Below are 20523 nucleotides of genomic sequence, written 5' to 3' on the forward strand. Positions count from 1 at the left end.
ACAACCCCTTTAATGTATGATTCTGGGCCTTGGTGTCTAAATTTGTGTGTTTTTAGAGGGGCTGAAAATGGCTGCAGAAGTGATGGGCAAAGATGTCTCATCAGGAGAAGGCGCCATAGCGGTCTGTGTGAGATGGAGAAGAAAAGAAAACAACTCCCATCAGAGAAGACATCGCTTGTGAGTCACTGGATCTATGGAGGAGCTGTCTCCTCTCCTGACATGTCTGTTTTAGGAAATCCTTGTATTGTACATATCTTTGTGTACCTAGGACTAATAGACAAATGTGTGTTACCATTCCCATTGTCAAGAGGAAGTGTCCCTGAACAGTGTGATACTGTCAGCGATGGTTGGAGACTGTCAGTATAGGGACACAGCCCTTTGACAAGAGGAATCGTAACAACCATTTGTCAATGCTCGCACAAAAAGGTGGTGTTCACTATGGACACGGCAGAGCGGTGGTGGGAAAGGGGGGGCCCAAGATTGTGGAACAGCACAGGGCCTATGGTCTACTTAATCTGCCACTGAGATCACCTGATCTAATAATATGGGCGTAGTTAATAGGCTGTAAGCCAACATGGTGCACTACAAGTAACTTTGTGACTGGCACCTTATAGAAGGCTTATCTGTGTGTAATAATAATACTAATCAGCCACCCCCTCATGGATGATAGGCGTGAGAGTGGCTGTTCATCTGTATTTTTTACCTGTGCGGCCTCCCCATGTAACATTGTGGCTTGCCTGTATTCTGCTGGGAAGTGGCGTTTTAACCTGCGCTTGTATCAGTCATATTATTCAATGTTACATACTGTTGCCTTGGTTTTAATATTAACTGGGAGCATACCTCACATTATGGTACCTTATAACCTTAAAGGGTCACTATCATTGAAACTTTTTTATTACTTTTGAATTCCTTATTTATAGAATTATTGCTTTATAATGTAGGGTAATTTTAAATTATAACACGGTACCTACTTTTTAATTCCGTATACCCTATTGCTAAGTGTCATTCTCTTAGTAAACAAATCCTCCTTTGACGTCTCCATGTGATATCCGTATACCAGACTACATATCTATGTATATGGATTTCTTCCTCTCTTCCCAAGCGTGCGTGGTCCCGAGCATTTCAGAAAGCAAGCACTGTTTGCTTTGGCAAAGTCTGCCTCTATTTGGCTCCCTGGTGATGTCATAATTAGAGGCAGCAGCTAAGCGCTGATCTATCTTTGCATTAAAAGGTCGCGCACCCAATACGGCCACATAGAATACTGGGAAGTGAGGGCGCCAACGTCAGTTCACTAGGTTCTGGCTGATAGATAGAGCAGGCCCATCATCCATGCAAAATGAAACAGTTTCCTTGCTCCCAACGGCACGTGGATGTCACCAGAAAATTGGATAAACTGCAAATAAAGGTAAACAGACCAAAAAGTATGTATTGTGCCAGCATTATAACACAGATGGAGCAGTTTTTATTTTGAGGGAGTGAAATGAAGGTACACTACTCCTTCAGGGCGCAGCTATTTTTGTCTTTTTTTCATATATTCACCACTACTTTCTGAGGGCTATAACTTGTATTTTTTAAAGGTACTATTTTTGGGTTATATATAATGTCTAAAATAACGTTTAGACATTTTTTGGGGAGGGATGGAAAAAATAGAGCAATTTCGCCACTGTTTTTTGGGTTTAGTTTTTACGGCATTCACCATGCGGTAAAAGTTAAATTTTAACTTTATTCTGTGGGTCAGTTACCATTACAGCGATATCAAATTTATGTTGGTTTTTATGTTTTACTACTTTTGAAGAATAAAAATACTGGTTGTTTGTTAAAATATGTTTTTCTTCTGAGAGCCATCTTTTTTTTTTCTGTCAACAGAGCTGTGTGAGGGCTTGTTTTTTGCAAGACAAGTTGTATTTTTTAATTGCACTATTTTATGGTACAAATAACTTAATTTATTAACTTGTATTAACTTTTTGTGTGGAATTGAAAAAAAAAGCAATTCCTCCATTGTTTTTTATGTTTAAAATCTCAGTCTGATTATTGTGATACCAAATATGTTTTAAATTACTACTTTTCACAATAATAGCAGATTTCATGGAGAAATAGGAGTTTTTATGTCGCCTCATTCCAAAAGCCGTTACTTTTTAATTTTGCAATCAATGAAGCCGTATAAGGGGTTGTTTTTTGCGGGACGAGTAATTTTTTAATAGATCCATTTTGGGGTACATATAAATGATTGCATAATTGAAGTGAATTTTGTTTGGGGGGTGAATGAAAAAAACACTGGCCTCAGATACTGTATTCGTCATGGACACTGGACACGGATACTGGGCTCGTCACAGACACTGGACATGGATACTGGGCTCATCACAGACACTGGACACAGATACTGGATAGTCACAGACACAGATTTCAGGGAACTGTATATGGGAACTGTATATGGAACCTAAACAGACTAACTCTGGGTTAAAACCAACATTGCACAGGCACTGAGGAAGTGGACAGAGTTCCTTTAAAAGTCCAGGGTGTGCTGGTATAGGCTGGGGGCAGTTTTTCTGGTGCGCGCGGAGGCCCTTTAAGAACTGTGATGAGCGCGTGCGCACACCCTACGGGCATAGGCCGGGGGAGCGGAAGAGAGCAGAGCGTGCCAGAGTAGAAATGAGGTCCGTATTTACAAGAGTACAAACATATCTTTATATATCCACAGAAAAGAGAGGATGAGGAGTGAGCCTTGCTATACTAGGAAAATGTTTAGCAATGAAGCATATGATGCAGCAAAACAACCAAATTTGGTAGTAACAATTGCCTAGTGGCAAAAAACAACCCCAACCCTCATTCAAAATTACCAGTCCCATAAGGTGTTAAGAACCAGGTGCCTTACCCATCATTGTAATGTAGACTGTGTGCCCTGGGGATGCCACGACACGTGTTTCGCATAGTTACCGTTGTCAAGGGGTCAAAAAAATATATGTCAGATTACTGAAACATAAAGACTTGTGAAAGCAAAAATATTTTCCAAAGTGTTTTAGACTTACTGTATATCTTATATACTTATATCCTTATATGCTTGTACAAGTTAGTTATATTAGAAGGTAGATGCTCTGGGACTTTAAGGAGTAGTGCCGTGTGCAAAGCACTACGCAGCAATAATAAGAATTAAAATGGAGAATCATAGTGCGTGTGCAAAACACTACGCAGCAATAATAAGAATTAAAATGGAGAATCAGTGCTGTGTGCAAAGCTACGCAGCAATAATTGGGAAGATGAGGGAACGGCCCCCCTAAGAGCCAATTAAGTTGTGGAACTTTATCTAAACTTTCTGACTCATTTGTTGTTGAAATTTTGTTATAAATATCCGTGCTGATAAGAATAAAGTAGAAGCATTTTCATACAGTAACGTGTCTGTGTGTTTTTGCTACTCCGAGCTGCTCGTATTCATAGGATGATTTTTTTAAAAGCTAATTTGGAGCTGGATGGAACTCAAGGCGTAGTGTATGCTAGAATTGCATTCACAGTTTTTGGCGCCCGAACAGGGACTGCGGCACTAGGAGCCAGAGACCACCCGAACCAGGCAGAGGAGACCGGACGGGAACGTGTAGACCAAGAGCTGCAGCATAGTGTAAGAAGATTTGATTCTCACATTTTGCTCTGCATCTCCCCGTCTGGCCCCCCCTATTTTCGGATGACTAAGGCTCCACCTTAGGGAGTAAGGTATGAAGCCGCAGTTCCAGAACGCTGTACTCCCTTAGAAAGTAAGTGCCTGACTTCCATCTCAGTTTGTGTGAAAGAGGAAACTCCTGTTAGAAGTCAGTTTAGTTTGTTATACTTCTAATCTATTGTGTGTGTGTGCGTGTTGGAAAGTGCTGCTCAAAGAGGAAACTCCTGTTAGAAGTCAGTTTAAGTTATTTTTAGGGTTGAAAGGATACCCAGTTTAGTTAGTTTGATTTCTGGGGTGAAAGAGACCCAGAATAGTAGTTTAGTTTGATTTCTGGGGTGAAAGAGACCCAGAATAGTAGTTTAGTTTGATTTCTGGGGTGAAAGAGACCCAGAATAGTAGTTTAGTTTGATTTCTGGGGTGAAAGAGACCCAGAATAGTAGTTTAGTTTGATTTCTGGGGTGAAAGAGACCCAGAATAGTAGTTTAGTTTGATTTCTGGGGTGAAAGAGACCCAGAATAGTAGTTTAGTTTGATTTCTGGGGTGAAAGAGACCCAGAACACTTTGATTTTTGGGGTGAAAGAGACCCAGAACAATTAGACTTTTGGGGTGAAAGAGACCCAGAAGATTTTGGGGTGAAAGAGACCCAGAATAGTAGTATTAGACTTTTGGGGTTGAAAAGAGACCCAGTTTAGTTGTATTAGAAGTTGTTTGCATGAGCGTGCGTGTCTGTTGGACTTGTCTAAATTTCAGTATAATAAAATAAAAGATAAAGAAACCCGGGAGTTTGCTGGTCTGATGGAGAGGTCTGGCTTTGCATCTGTGAATTACAAAAAAACCGCGGTAGGTAAGGAGCTTATTCTTACACCATTCACACATGTATTGCGTAAGCCTCAAAATTTAGCTGGCACTTCATCCAGCAGTGGTATGAAAGATGAATCCAAAAAGGTATGTTGAAAATTTTTGTGTAATGAAAGGTTGCAGAGGTGCGTACGTGATTTTAAACTGTTGATATGAAAGACATGAGAGAATTTTTGCCAGCAATTAAAATGTTAAATTAGTTAAAAATTGTGAGAAGTGTAAGACCTCCGCCTTTGGAATGCAGTGACGTAGCGCATGGCGGAGAGAAGTCGTAACTCACATGTGAAGTATTTGAAATGCAAAGATTGTAGTGTCATTTGTTATTGAGTTGTGTAAAATTGTTGAGGATTAATAGTTGATCTGTTACCCGTTCGTCTGGGATTATAGTTGGGAGGTACTGACTGGTATTGGCTCAGACCCATAGTGGATGGTTGTATGGTAGTGGATGGAGTAATATCATGTAGTACCACAGGGGCTTCAATGGTTAAGTCCTGATAATGTAGAATCCAGTGCAAGGAGAAGCAATTGTGTCTATATTGAATTTGCACTCAATACCATTACCCAGTACAACAGGGAAAACTTTGAATACTGTATTAGAAAATCATTTATATTTTCCTGGCTCGTTGCCAGCCGGTGATATTGTGTGTAAGGGTCCATAAACCAGTTGTATGCATTGCCAGACTGGCATAAGGTGGGAATCAGTACAGACTGATTTCTAGCACATGATAATCCGGCATATACGCTTGGATGTAAAATAACATCCAAGTAATTAAGTCTGTAGTAGTATAACATCAGACCGCTGGATTGAATACCGTTGTAATATAACATCCTGTATTCAATGAATGACCCTGACATTTAGCCCGTAAAGAAATTATCACCAACATAGATAACAGGCCCCTAAACTATAACCCACAGAGTGAACGGCTGAGCAGGGAGGATAAGATATATGTTACCAAATATAATTTGCATGTGAAACCATTGCAAAGTGCTAGAGGAAAGGGTTTGGGATATATGTTACATCACGGGCTGTATGAACCGAAAGACACCCCCCCGGCAGCAAGTGTTCTGCATAAGTGAAGTGTTACCAACTCCTGCTTGAATCAATGGAGGTTTGTAAAGTATGTGAAGGCAAAATAACACACTGTAACCAAGATTGTTGAAGAGGCTGGCAGCCGTAAGAAGGAAGTTTGCATGTGATAAATAGAATGGTTTGTGGAAAGTTGAGAAAGGGAGTGGAGTGGCCAGGACAAGGCATAAGTTAAAAGGACAAAGCAGGTGATTACAGGTGGTTACAAGTAAGATGATGTGAGAAAGAACAATTTGGAAAAAGGTGTAAATTTTGATAGGAAGAGTGAAGAAAACGGAGCAGCCGGGTACATTGCAGTTACTAACGTGGGTCAGAACGGGGGGGAGTGTAACATGTGTGATGTGATGAGACATCTGTGTGATGTGTGGAGTGTAACATGCGTGATGTGATGAGACATCTGTGTGATGTGTGGAGTGTAACATGTGTGATGTGATGAGACATCTGTGTGATGTGTGGAGTGTAACATGTGTGATGTAATGAGACATCTGTGTGATGTATGCAATGTAACATGTGTGATGTGATGAGACATCTGTGTGATGTGTGTAATGTAACATGTCTGAAGTTTGAAACTAATGGCCACACTATAAAGCAGAACTATATTGTATGTTCTTATCTTGAACAGCAGTAATGTCTAAAATTCCTAGTGTTTTGTGTATGGGGTTAAAAATCCGAATGGAATGTTTCTTATCTTCGCGCACGCGCAGTCGTCTGTAACTACACCAAGCGAGAAAAATATTACAGCCGGCTGGCTCTGTCTATAAAAAGATAAAATTTACACTGCAGATTTATGTGTTATAATGTGATAAGATTTAATGTTGGAATGTTTTGATGTTGATTCAAATGAATTAAAATACAGATATTGTGAGACACGGGGTCTTGAAAATGTATGTGCCCCCTCTGTTCCCTATTCTTATGTACAGTTTATTGGTTTGCAGTAATTAATATTACCGGATATATTATTTTCTGTTTTATTGAATAACTAATTACATTTGTTTTGTTTTTGTTTTTGTTCCAGGCTGTTGTGTATTACAGGGGGCTAAATTAGTGCCCCCCCCCCCCCGATAGAGTGTCTAATCTCATTATGTTAATATGTAGTTTTGAACCCTGCTACATTACTTTCGCAGAGTCCAAATAGGAGGGAATGTTGAAGGGACTGATCAAGTAGTTTTGTTTTGTGTTTTATTTTGTTTTGAATTAATGAATTTGGTTCTAGGAGATCTACAAAATGTGTATGAGCTTCAAGGACCATCCCCCTCCAGCAAATTTACACAGGAGGCAGAGGTGACGTCACTCACAGATGAGTCTTTACAGATTTAGATGGGGAGAAGGAAAAATAAAAAAATTTAAAAAAAATAAAATTTTTGTCGGAACATTGTTTATTTTATGCCAGATTTCAGTAACATATTTTGTTTGTTTTTGTATTAATCAGGTATTTACAGGACCTGGTGGGTGGGATTTACAAGTGTTCTGGATTATCAGATGAATGTGGAACAATAAAACTCCATCCTTTTGAAATGTTCTATCTATATGTGACATGGGTTTCTGATTAAAGAGATTTTATTATACAGTATGTGTAGAACAGGATACGAGGCACAAGGTAAATTACCCAGAAACCACTCTCACCTTCTTGTTCATCTCAAGGAGCGGAGCTGGAGGTGCTCGCTGAGGCTTGTAACCTGGCAGAAGGTAAGACGGCCGACATTTACACTGACTCTAGGTACGCTTTTGGCATCGCCCACAATTATGGGCCCATTGGTAGTAGGAACTTTATTGGATCATCGGGTAAGCCAATTGACAGAGCAAGAGAAGACAGACATGACAACAAGAGAATGTGCAGCCAGGTATCAGTAAATTGGCTTGTCCCTGGATACAATAATGCCACCACTAGGTTTGTAGCAGCCGGCATGATGTGCGCACGGCATGACATAGGTAAAACAGCAAAGGTACCTGTGAAAAGTGCAGCCCGGCCAGATTACCCGTCCCAGCGACTGCAGAACATACAACTACCTGAGGTAGAAGTGTATGACAATGTGCTCGTGTGTGTAGACCTGTTCTCAGGGAGGCCTGAAGCCCGGCCTGTATCTTCCCCACTGCAGAACTTGTGTGTAGTGACAGGGGAATAGTGTTCTCCAAAATATTGAACTGATGTTTGTACAATAAGATGTCAGTAGTTCTCCAAATGTTGTCCCAAATTTAGTTTGTTTAATAACTGTATTCAAGAAGTAAAAACTGTGGTTACGTTTTATGTAGAGTTCTAGACCAGAGCGTGCCTCAGTATTGGACTATAGGAGGCGTCAGATAAAGGTACAGAAATGGAATATTCCCATTTGAAAACATTTTTATTTATTCCTTTTTTTCTGTTGTTGTTGGAAAGGAAAATTGTGAAAAGAAAATTATGTGCTGTATATATATATATATATATATATATATATATATATATATATATATATATATATATATATGTATGTGTATAAAAGAAGAAAAATGAGTTTGCATGTATCACTCTTGGTTATTGCTCAATGTGAACGTTTAATGTAAAGATGTTATTTGTTAATGTTTTTTTTCCCCTAATTGAATTATCTAATTAAGATCAATTAATGTTTATGCGATGAAAAAGTTTGTTCTCCACAGGAAGAGTCCAACTGGGAGCGGAAGGCGTGAGAACCAGATTCTGACAGAATGTGGACGGATAAGGGAACGTGAACCGGTAACACCCAAGGCACTCTTGATAGCACTTGTATTGATGGTGTATGACCTCACATATGCCCCAAGACTGCAAGGATCGATTTGGTAAGATCTAATTGGTATGTCCCAGGTTTTACAGCTGTCGCTGCTAAATTCTGTTAGAGCTGTTTGATTTGCCTACAGAACAGTCCTGGCAGACCGGTGCCAACCTTATCATACCCGCCTCCCACGAAGAGAACAGACCATGAGAGGCCTTCCCATGCAATACAAATTAGAGTAGGAAAAATTGGTTTGCGACATTTGTCAGATAAACATGTGGAATCTGTGTATATTTTGGTGAGCTGGAAATGTTCCAGGCAATCAGCTCAGATCAAATCCTGCTGAAAAGGGTGACACCAAGTGCAAATGAAATGTACCCAATAATTACATATCTTCTAGGTGCCCTGTCCATTGGAGCAGAGAAGTTTTTCATATATAAAAGGTGTTTGTTTGTTTGATTTAGTTTAAGGGCCTGACATTGTTATTGTATGTACTTAGAACAACTTTTATAGTACGTAGATGTTATCACCAGATTAGTAACAATTGACAAGGGTTGGGGTTCCCCAGCAAGTGCCAGTAAACATGAACTAAAAGATTTTTAATACGATGAACTCCATTACTGAGATGTGGCAAACGCAGCCGGAGCCAGTACAACGCGTTTGTCATGAACTGACGGAAGTGTCACAATTCCAAGCAGCCGCCCAGACAAGTAAGAAGACAGCTGAGCGGAGGGTTTGTGGGGTCACAATAACACCCCACTAATCCGCCTACGTGGGATCTCACACCAGGCTCACAGCATGAGGTGTTGTGCATAGCCCGGTGACGTATACTAAGAGAGACGGTGTCTAACAGACGAGAAGGACCAAACCAAGTCCTGATGACATCAGCAAAGATCAAAGTAAAGACCAAAGACCTGAGTGAATCTGTCAGCAGTATCAAGCGTTTTAATAAGTAAGTGACTAGGAGGGGGTAATCATAAATCCCCCATTGGACACCACTGTGCAGTCTGACTCCACAATTGTATGGGTTACCCTGAGGCCGACAGTCAGTGAAGAACAGAAGATAGAAGAGGATGATGATGATAATGATGATGTACAAGACTTGTCAATACACTAGTGGGACCCCATACCCAAACTGGACATTGGTGATGGCATCATATAAGTTGTGGCCCTATTAATTATATTGTTTGAGTATTATAATCATAATATATAATTTCTGTAATTAAAATATGAGAAAAGGGAGGGTTTGTAAAGGACGGTTTATTTGCTTATATTCTCTGTATGAAATTACATTGTGAATTATCAAGCAGGATGCCGAATTACAAAGATATGTATGATGTGAAAGTGATTATGATGTTTAAATGATTTAGTTTTGTGCAGCAGCCATTTTGTCTGGAGTTCCCATCTTGGTTCTTTTGTAGTGAATAAGAAAGTCATTTCCTTTAACACAAGTTATGTTGATTTCATATGTTTTATCTTTGATTTTGGGCTCCCATATGAAGCTTGTAGAGAAAGAACAGGGAGTGAGAAGGGAGAGTGGCAAATATGCTTGTGGGAGAGCCTCCCCCATCTTACAGAAAATGTTTGTATATAGAGATAAAACCACAGAGTGTATGTATGGTTACGGAGGACCCAACACACTAAAACCTTTTTATTACAGGTACCCTTTTCTGGATGTATATTTAATGTTAGTTATATAGAATGGAAGAACCAGACTATTGTATTTCTCCCGGATTTGGATGAGATTGTAAGCACAGTATGGGTACCGGACCCATTGCCAACACTTAATATTAGTTTCCCCTTAGATGAGTTGAACAAAGTTCTAAAAGACGCAGAAGAGTTAAAAGAGATGGTTAGGAGACATAATGTTACACTACAAACAGTCAAAATGAATGCTATTATAAGTGGGAAAACGCTGCGATATTTAGGATCCCAGATTAAGGAGGACACGGCTCATCACTGGTATGATATATATGTACTGTACACAGGGTTTTCTGCCAGTTCAGTGTTAAGCTATTTATTCCAACTATTAATATGTATTATGATTGTTTTTGTTATTATGATTTGTTTTAATTGTTATGTGTTTTATAAGATACGGAGAGCTTTCACAGCGAGGCCTCTAGAAAGAAGTGACAGGTTGTTGTGAAATTAGAGGCAGGTAAAGATTACCAGACCTATAAAATCACAAAAGGGGGGAAATGTGAAAGCAAAAATATTTTCCAAAGTGTTTTAGACTTACTGTATATCTTATATACTTATATCCTTATATGCTTGTACAAGTTAGTTATATTAGAAGGTAGATGCTCTGGGACTTTAAGGAGTAGTGCCGTGTGCAAAGCACTACGCAGCAATAATAAGAATTAAAATGGAGAATCATAGTGCGTGTGCAAAACACTACGCAGCAATAATAAGAATTAAAATGGAGAATCAGTGCTGTGTGCAAAGCTACGCAGCAATAATTGGGAAGATGAGGGAACGGCCCCCCTAAGAGCCAATTAAGTTGTGGAACTTTATCTAAACTTTCTGACTCATTTGTTGTTGAAATTTTGTTATAAATATCCGTGCTGATAAGAATAAAGTAGAAGCATTTTCATACAGTAACGTGTCTGTGTGTTTTTGCTACTCCGAGCTGCTCGTATTCATAGGATGATTTTTTAAAAAGCTAATTTGGAGCTGGATGGAACTCAAGGCGTAGTGTATGCTAGAATTGCATTCACAGACTCTTAAGGGTTGGTTAATTTAAAGGCTGTGGACACCTCTGTTGAATTTCTTTTTTATAAAATGCATGTATTATTACATAAAAATTACTTGCAATTTGCTTTTATTAAAAAAGTTTCACCATTTAGCTTTTTAGGGCATGGCCAGACGTGGCGGAATTTCTCTGGAATTCCGCTGTGGCCAGTCCGCTGCGGAAATCCGCAGCGGACATTTTCTCCATTGGTTTCCACACCTTTTGGGTATGTGCACACACACTAATTACGTCCGTAATTGACGGACGTATTTCGGCCGCAAGTCCCGGACCGAACACAGTGCAAGGAGCCGGGCTCCTAGCATCATACTTATGTACGACGCTAGGAGTCCCTGCCTTGCTGCAGGACAACTGTCCCGTAGTATAATCATGTTTACAGTACGGGACAGTTGCCTTCAGCGAGGCAGGGACTTCTAGCATCGTACATAAGTATGATGCTAGGAGCCCGGCTGCTTGCACTGTGTTCGGTCCGGGACTTGCGGCCGAAATACGTCCGTCAATTACGGACGTAATTAGTGTGTGTGCACATACCCTTTTAGTTAGGTTCGTGCACACGTGGTGGAAAACTCCGCTGCGGACCATAGGCTGCGGTGCGGAATTTGGTTTCCGCAGCATACACTGGCTGTTGCGGACGTGTAGCGGACTTGTTGCGGACTTATTGCAGAATTTCTCCATTGACTTTAATGGAGATTCAAAATTCCGCAATAAAATACGCAGATGTTATGTCAGAGGCGTAGCTAGGTTCTCCAGCACCCGGGGCAAAGATTCAGTTTGGCGCCCCCCCCACCAACCTCTTTCCCGACATCTCCTTCCCCCTCACCGTGTTTGTTTTCTCTACCAATCGACGTGTCATTTATTTTTATGTAACGCGAGCATAAAAACATTTGTAAATTTTACAAGCAATATGGTTCTATACACAACACCAGAACCAAGCTCAGTACATATATACAGCCCCAGAAGCAAGCTCACTACATACATACAACACCAGCACAAATACAGCTCAATTTAGTGCAACCCCTGCCGTATAGGTGTGTACGGCGTAAAACTACAGCTCCCAGCATGGCCCAAACAATGATAAGTATATGCTGGGAGATGCCGTTTCACAAAAAATAAATCCTACCATAATCATACCACCCATCATCTCGCTGCAGATCGTACAGTGACTACAGTACTGATTAGAGGCAGAATAAACATTTACATTAGGTGACTCACCGGTGACGTCTCAGATTCTAGATCTTTTTCTCCATCCGGTCCAGACCTCTATGATGACTTCTCCCGGTCACAGCCCATTTCTACAGTTTTCCGATGTCTTCAGCTTCTCACTTTTCCAACATTTCTGCACCTATAAATAAATATAAAGTTATCATTATACCACACACTACGCCCCTAAATATAATAGCACCATACACTGAACCTCTAATTATAATAGCACCATACACTGTGTCCCACACACACGCTGTGCCCCCTGTAGATAGTGCCTGCCATAGAGCCCCCTGTAGATAGTGCCTGCCATAGAGCCCCTGTAGATAGTGCCCCCATATAGACCACCCCTGTATATAATGTCCCACAAATAACTCCCCCTATAGTGCTCTACAGATAGCCCACCCCTGTATATAGCCCCCTGTAGATATAGCCCACCCCTGTATATAGTACTCTACAGATAGCCCAACCATGTATGTAGCCCCCCTGTAGATATAGCCCACCTCTGTATATAGTGCTCCACATACAGTCCACCCCTGTATATAGTGTTTCACAGATAGCCCACCCCTGTATATAGCCCCCTTTGTACATATAGTCCACCCCTGTATATAGTGCTCCACTAGATAGTCCACCCCTGTATATAGTGCTCCACAGATAGCCCACCCTTGTATATAATATATACAGGGGTGGGCTATCTGTGGAGCACTATATACAGGGGTGGACTATATGTACAAGGGGGCTATATACAGAGGTGGGCTTTCTGTGGACCACTATAGAGGGAGCTATTTGTGGGATACTATATACAGGGGTGGGCTATATCTACAGGGGGACTATATACAGGGGTGGGCTATATCTACAGGGGGACTATATCTACAGGGGGACTATATCTACAGGGGTGGGCTATCTACAGGGGGACCATATCTACAGGGCTGGGCTATACACAGGGCTGGGCTATACACAGGGGTGGGCTATACACAGGGCTGGGCTATACACAGGGGTGGGCTATATCTACAGGGGGGCTATATCTACAGGGGGACCATATCTACAGGGCTGGGCTATATCTACAGGGCTGGGCTATACACAGGGCTGGGCTATACACAGGGCTGGGCTATACACAGGGCTGGGCTATATCAACAGGGGGGCTGTATCTACAGGGCTGGGCTATATCTACAAGGCTGGGCTATATCTACAGGGCTGGGCTATATCTACAGGGCTGGGCTATATCTACAGGGCTGGGCTATATACAGGGGTGGGCTATATACAGGGGTGGGCTATATACAGGGATGGGCTATATCTACAGGGGTGGGCTATATCTACAGGGGTGGGCTATATCTACAGGGGTGAGCTATATCTACAGGGATGGGCTATATCTACAGGGCTGGGCTATATCCAGGGATGGGCTATATCCAGGGGTGGGCTATATCTACAGGGGTGGGCTATATCTACAGGGGTGGGCTATATCTACCGGCGTGGGCTATATCTACAGGCGTGGGCTATATCTACAGGGGTGGGCTATATCTACAGGGGGCTATATACTATATAGCCCCCCTGTAGCTATAGCCCACCCCTGTATATGATGCTCCATAGATAGCCCACCCCAGTATATAGCCCCCCTGTAGATATAGTCCCCCTGTATATAGCCCACCCCCTGTAGATATAGTCCACCTGTATATAGCCCACCCCCTGTAGATATGGTCCCCCTGTAGATAGCCCACCCCCTGTAGATATAGTCCCCCCCGCAGATAAAGTCCCCCTGTAGATAAAGTCCCCCCGCAGATACAGACACACACTTCTATTACAGTTAAAAAAAAAAAATAAAAATTCAAACTCGCCTTATTCCCGCTCCCACGCCGTCTGGCAGCCATGGAGACCTGCGCTCTTCTGCGCAGGTCTCCAGGGGGTTGAACACAGTGTCTATGAAAGGCGCTCATTGGCTGGGCAGGATGACTTTCCCTGTCAGTCAGTCAGCGTCTTTCATCGACGGAAGCTTCACTGGTACAAAAGGTACCAGTTGCTTCATTCGTGGAAAGGCGCTGAATGGCCGGGCACGGAACGTGCCCCGTCATTCATTGCTTCTAATTGTACCTGTGTCCTTGCGACACAGGTACAATTATAGTGCAGGAGGAGGTGGCGCTGGCGCCCCCCTCTGAGCTGCGCCCGGGGCACGTGCCCCGCCTACCCCCCCCTAGCTACGCCCCTGGTTATGTGTGTTGCGTTGCGTATTGGTTTTAGGCCTCATTTACACGAGCGTGTGCGTTTTGCGCACGCAAAAAAACGCAGCGTTTTGCGTGCGCAAAAGGCACTTGACAGCTCCGTGTGTCATCAGTGTATGATGCGCGGCTGCGTGATTTTCGCGCAGCCGCCATCATAGAGATGAGGCTAGTCGATGTCAGTCACTGTCCAGGGTGCTGAAAGAGTTAACTGATCGGCAGTAACTCTTTCAGCACCCTCGACAGTGAATTCCGATTACAATATACAGCAACCTGTGAATAAAAAAAAGACGTTCATACTTACCAAGAACTTCCTGCTTCCTCGAGTCCGGTCTCCCGGCCATTGCCTTGGTGACGCGTCCCTCTCTTGACATCCGGCCCCACCTCCCTGGATGACGCGGCAGTCCATGTGACCGCTGCAGCCTGTGATTGGCTGCAGCCTGTGCTTGGCCTGTGATTGGCTGCAGCCTGTGCTTGGCTTGTGATTGGCTGCAGCTGTCACTTGGACTGAATTGTCATCCCGGGAGTTATCTGTAAGTCAGAACTTCTTTTTTTTTTTACACGTTCATGTATGTTGTGATCGGAAGTCACTGTCCAGGGTGCTGAACCAGTTTAACTCTTTCAGCACCCTGGACAGTGACTGTCTCCTGACGTCGCGTACCGGAAATTTTTTGCCGGGTTCGGTCAAAACGAGTTCGGCCGAACCCGGTGAAGTTCGGTTCGCTCATCTCTAAATTCTGACACTCCGTTTGGATGTTTGTAAACAGAAAAGCACGTGGTGCTTTTCTGTTTACATTCAGTTTGACAGCTCTTGCGCGAATCACGCAGTTCGCACGGAAGTGCTTCCGTGCGGCATGCGTGGTTTTCACGCACCCATTGACTTCAATGGGTGCGTGATGCGCGAAAAACGCACGATTATAGAACATGTCATGAGTTTTACGCAACGCACTCGCGCTGCGCAAAATTCACGCATTGTCTGCACTGCCCCATAGAGTAATATAGGTGCGTACGACACGAGTGAAAAGCACGCGCTTCGCACGCGCGTATATTACGCTCGTGTAAATGAGGCCTAACAAACAGGATATTTCTTCATTCTGGCTGGACCTATGTGTTTCGAGGTCTATAGCCAGACTGAGATGAAATGTTTTAAAAGACAGCAGGAAGTACTCTTCACCTGAATACGCAACGGCTAATCCGCAGCAATTTACTGCACATTTTAGGCAAAGCCGCAACAGAATCTGCAACGCAGATTATGTGCGGCATTGATGCGGACAGTGTCTGCAGAAATACGCCACGTCTGGCCATGCCCTAAAGGTTCTATGGATCACAGTATATAGAAGTGGCAGAATCCCATTTTCAATAGTTGTACAGCGTCTCCTGCCTTCTCCTGCTCGATCTTCTAAGCTTAATTCTGACCAAGTCATTGTTGACACGACAACCTCAGTCTATATGACCTGTTATGGCTGTGTTAACTTTGGCCAATTTAGATAAAATATAATTCTAGGTATACTTAAACCCATTTTTTCCAATAACCACCACTATTATTATTACCATTATCCATTTCATCAACCAAATCCACCAGGAATAATAGACGTTAAAGGGAAACTGTCACTGACTTTATGCAGCCCAGTTGTAAAGGATCTGCCAGGTACTACATCTGGGTATACTCCCAGGATTAATTAGTCGACACCCTAGGCCAGACCTCTGAGACTGACACCTGCTCCCACCAATCAGGGTGGCAGGCTCAGGAGTGGGAGAGCCTATCGCGGCCTGGTCAGTCAGAGTTAGCTCCGCCCCCTGTTCATTTATACCTGCCGTTTTCTCTTCCTCCTTGCTTGTTAGTCTTTTTGGATTCCTGGCCCCACTGCTGCCTTGCTCCAGCCTGCTTCTGCCGTGCTTCTGCTTTGCTTCAGTTCCGTTTATCCTGCGTTGCTCTACCCCTGGCTTGCTTCTGCTCCGTGCTCCCGTTTGTATACTCCACTACTTCCTGATCCTGACTGGCTCATTCACCGCTCCGTTTCCTCGCGGCGTTCCGTGGGCTACTGTATTCCCTTGCGTGTTCCCTGTTTGTCTCCCTTGCACTTAGACAGCGTAGGGACCGCCGCCAAGTTGTACCCCGTCGCCTAGGGCGGGTCGTTGCAAGTAGGCAGGGACAGGGCGGTGGGTAGATTAGGGCTCACTTGTTCCCTTCACCTCCTTCCTGCCATTACACCAGTCGCCGATGATTGCCATCTTTTTCCCTATAACTGTGCATAGGGAGAAAGCTTTCAATGATTGGCGACTGGGTGGATGAGGGGCATCTCATTAATACGCTGGACTCCTTCCTCTTAGCACTCGCATCGTGCTGCAACATTCAAATGGTAAGCTATCCTGAATCAGGAGGTCCAAAAATAGCGCTACACCTATCCATGGGTTGTGTGTGGTATTGCAGCTCCATTCCATTCCATTTGCTGCAATACCAGACACAACCCACAAACAGGTGCGTCACTGTTTTTTGAAGAAAGCAGCCATGTTGTTCTAATCCTGGACTATCCCTTTAACTATCAGACATGAGTGACAAACTACTGAAATCAGCAAGTCTGCAACTATTTTATGCTGCCCTCAGAGAGGGTGTAGAATAAAATCAGTGGCAGGTTTCCTTTAACACCTAAACGCACAATAGGCCTCCAGAGTTTTTAGATATTTACCCATTACCACTGTGGAACTGACAGATATTACCATTAACCCATCAGCTCTACATAGTTTGGTGTACTCATGGAGATATCGTCTAGGCGCTCATATTTCAAAACATACACCCAAATCACGCTACACTTTCTTATATCTAAACTGTTGAGTTGCGAAGTGGTTACCTAATAATTGACCTTCAAAGATTAAAACTTCTGTCATTGTCAAGTCCCAGAATGGAAATTGGTTAGACAACTGAAGTAATGGATTCTAGTTTGGGAAACTCTTCTTCTAGCTCTCTGTGCCTTAATTTTTTCACACCTTAATAGGTCTCAGCTCAAGCCTGTGATGGCATGATAACTAAACAGCATCTTCATGGCCCACCTAGGAGTTTGTATTTTAACTGCTACATCACGAAGAGCTGGAGTCTGGAGAGAAGAGGACATCAGAACACAGAAAACGAAATAACTCTTTAACCTGAAACAGGTAATTGTAAATTCATAAATTCAACATTGTTAGGTATTTTAAAATTTTTGTCATATTTTTCAATTGACGAAAAAACTAATTGGTTGATTTCCAACGGTCGCAATCAAAATTAACTTTAAATAATGCTGAACTCCACATAGGAAAAATATAGAGGACTCTAAATGGCTGTTTATTTTAAAATTACAAGAAAATAAGAATCCTATATCTCCCCCTATATCATGCGCTGCTCTCAGATAGGGAGGACTATGAGATCTGATAGATCCTATTTAAATCCATGTGCAGAGTTCCACCAACAAGAACATGGTGATTTGTGGGCTGAAAATGTATTATTCTTTAATTTGTCTCCTGAACCTGGTATCAATAAAGTAAGCCTGAATTTGGCAATTATTTTGCTAAAACGGAGATGGATGCAGCCAAAGAAAGGCCTGTGCAGCATATAACCAGTTTTATCAATACTGCCACCCTAGCTGTAATACATAAGTATTACACTATATTGAGCGAGTGATCCAAAGCTCGCTAGTGCAATTTCTCTAGGGGGACTAAGGGCATGACCACACGTGGCGGATTTCCTCCGCAACTGTCCGCATCAATGCCGCACAGAATCTGCGTTGCAGATTCTGCTGCGGATCTGCACAAAATGTGCAGAAAATTGATGCGGACTAGCTGCTGCGGACTGCGGGAAAAGTGCTTCCCTTCTCCCTATCAGTGCAGGATAGAGAGAAGGGACAGCACTTTCCCTAGGGAAAGTAAAAGAATTTCATACTTACCGGCCGTTGTCTTGGTGACGCGTCCCTCTTTCGGCATCCAGCCCGACCTCCCTGGATGACGCACCAGTCCATGTGACCGCTGCAGCCTGTGCTTGGCCTGTGATTGGCTGCAGCCGTCACTTAGACTGAAACGTCATCCTGGGAGGCCGGACTGGAGACAGACGCAGGGAGTTCTCGGTAAGTATGAACTTATATGTTTTTTACAGATACATGTATATTGAGATCGGTAGTCACTGTCCCGGGTGCAGAAACAGTTACTGCCGATCGCTTAACTCTTTCAGCACCCTGGACAGTGACTATTTACAGACGTCTCCTAGCAACGCTCCCGTCATTACGGGAGCCCCATTGACTTCCTCAGTCTGGCTGTAGACCTAGAAATACATAGGTCCAGCCAGAATGAAGAAATGTCATGGTAGTAAAAACAATACGCTCCGCAGCACACATAAGATCTGCGGACTTCATTGCGGAATTTTGACTCTCCATTGAAGTCAATGGAGAAATTCCGCCATGAGTCCGCCACTGCTCCGCAACAGACAGAGCATGCTGCGGACACCAAATTCCGCTCCGCAGCCTATGCTCCGCAGCGGAATTTTACGCCTCGTCTAAACGAACACTGCTAAATTAAAGTGTAAGTCAATGGACAAACGGCACCGCTGCGGATTAACGCTGCGGAGTGTCCGCAGCGGAATTTAAGTGAAATTCCGCCACGTGTGAACCTGCCCTTATAAAGAAAGTAAAAAAAAACAGTTAAATAAAGTCTTTTAATATACAAAAAAATATATAAAAGTTACAAAACAAAAAACTTTTCCCATTTCCCCCCTAAAGTCATGTAAAAACAAAAATGTGTATCGCCTTGTCCATACAAGTCAGAACTATTCTAATATAACATTATTTAATCTATATCGATAAAAAAAATGTAAAAGTTATGAGTCTCACAAAACATTTTTTTTTAAGAAACTGTTTGATCCTTGTAAAAGTAGTACATCGCAAAAAAAGTATATCATCGTATTGCCCCGCATGAATGAAGTTAACACGTAGTTTTAACCGCACAGTGAATGCTGTGAAAACAAAACCCCAAAAACAATGGAGGAATTGCTGTTTTTTCCACCCTACAGAGAAAAAGAAATTAAGAAAAACTAAAATTGTCTTTGTCTCCAAGGGGTTAAAAATGTTTTTACATTGTCTATAACGTTCGGGTTTAAGTTTTAATATCGGCTTATTTCATAAGTGGGCATTTAGTCATTTCACTGTTTCCACATGGTATAGCATCTAAATCTAATGAGATTCACATGTCGACTTTGTTTCCAAGTTTCTTTTTTCCGTCATATCCAATACTTCAAAGAGAGAAATGGATGGCTAATGTGGAGAGGAGTCTTTAGATTGGGACCTGCAGGCCTGACAAAGTGTTTTTTTCTGTATTTGTACCTCTGTCTTCTCATTTTATTGTCTACTTCTTATCGCTGCACTCTAAAAATAACCTCCACTTTAATCAAGTGAAATCATAACTCGGATGATTGCACAGTAGCAAGTACAATATATGCCAACAAGTGATTAAAAGCTATTCATTAGTGTTTCATTATTTAGACCTGTAGGATTCTTTACATGCTATTTATGTTAATATGAATATGTGGTGATTTTTATGGCATTGAGAATTATTCCTAGAATTACAGTCTTGAGTAAACAGATGCTGGAAATCCAGGGAGAGAGATGTTTTTATAGAGAAGTATAGAATGCAATAAATAATTAAATGTAAAAAATAATGATCGCATTAAAAATGGACACTATACTTGCCTTGTTGCTCATAAAACTGCGTTCATTTTATTCATCTGTTCATTGCAAAAAGAACGAGGATATTACATGTTAATTTCCATTATAATTATAGAATTCACAAATGCATTGAATTTAATGATAAAATACAACACACTATATTTTCTTTAATAACTATGTATTCACATATTTGAACACATCTCTGCTGTATGCTGCAGAATTTTTCAGCAAAAAAATCCACCTGCAGGGCAGATTTTAAAACATGCAGCATGTAAATTTCCGCAGCGGATTTTAACCACGGATTCACCCCTTATAATGAGAGTGGGGAAAATCTGCAGCACATTCCGCAACAAAATCCATATG

The 20523-nt window shown here is 42.2% G+C and overlaps 1 long non-coding RNA gene across 1 annotated transcript; it reads left to right on the plus strand.

Moving 5' to 3' along the window:
• Positions 1 to 1276: 1276 nt before the first annotated feature.
• Positions 1277 to 19875, plus strand: LOC142652725 (uncharacterized). The gene is made up of 3 exons (XR_012847902.1): positions 1277 to 1405; positions 17470 to 17626; positions 19703 to 19875. It is a non-coding gene; the product is annotated as an uncharacterized LOC142652725 (long non-coding RNA).
• The last annotated feature ends 648 nt before the right edge of the window (positions 19876 to 20523 follow it).

Source organism: Rhinoderma darwinii, chromosome 5 (assembly GCF_050947455.1).
Source record: "Rhinoderma darwinii isolate aRhiDar2 chromosome 5, aRhiDar2.hap1, whole genome shotgun sequence".
NCBI classification, from domain to species: Eukaryota; Metazoa; Chordata; class Amphibia; order Anura; family Rhinodermatidae; genus Rhinoderma; species Rhinoderma darwinii.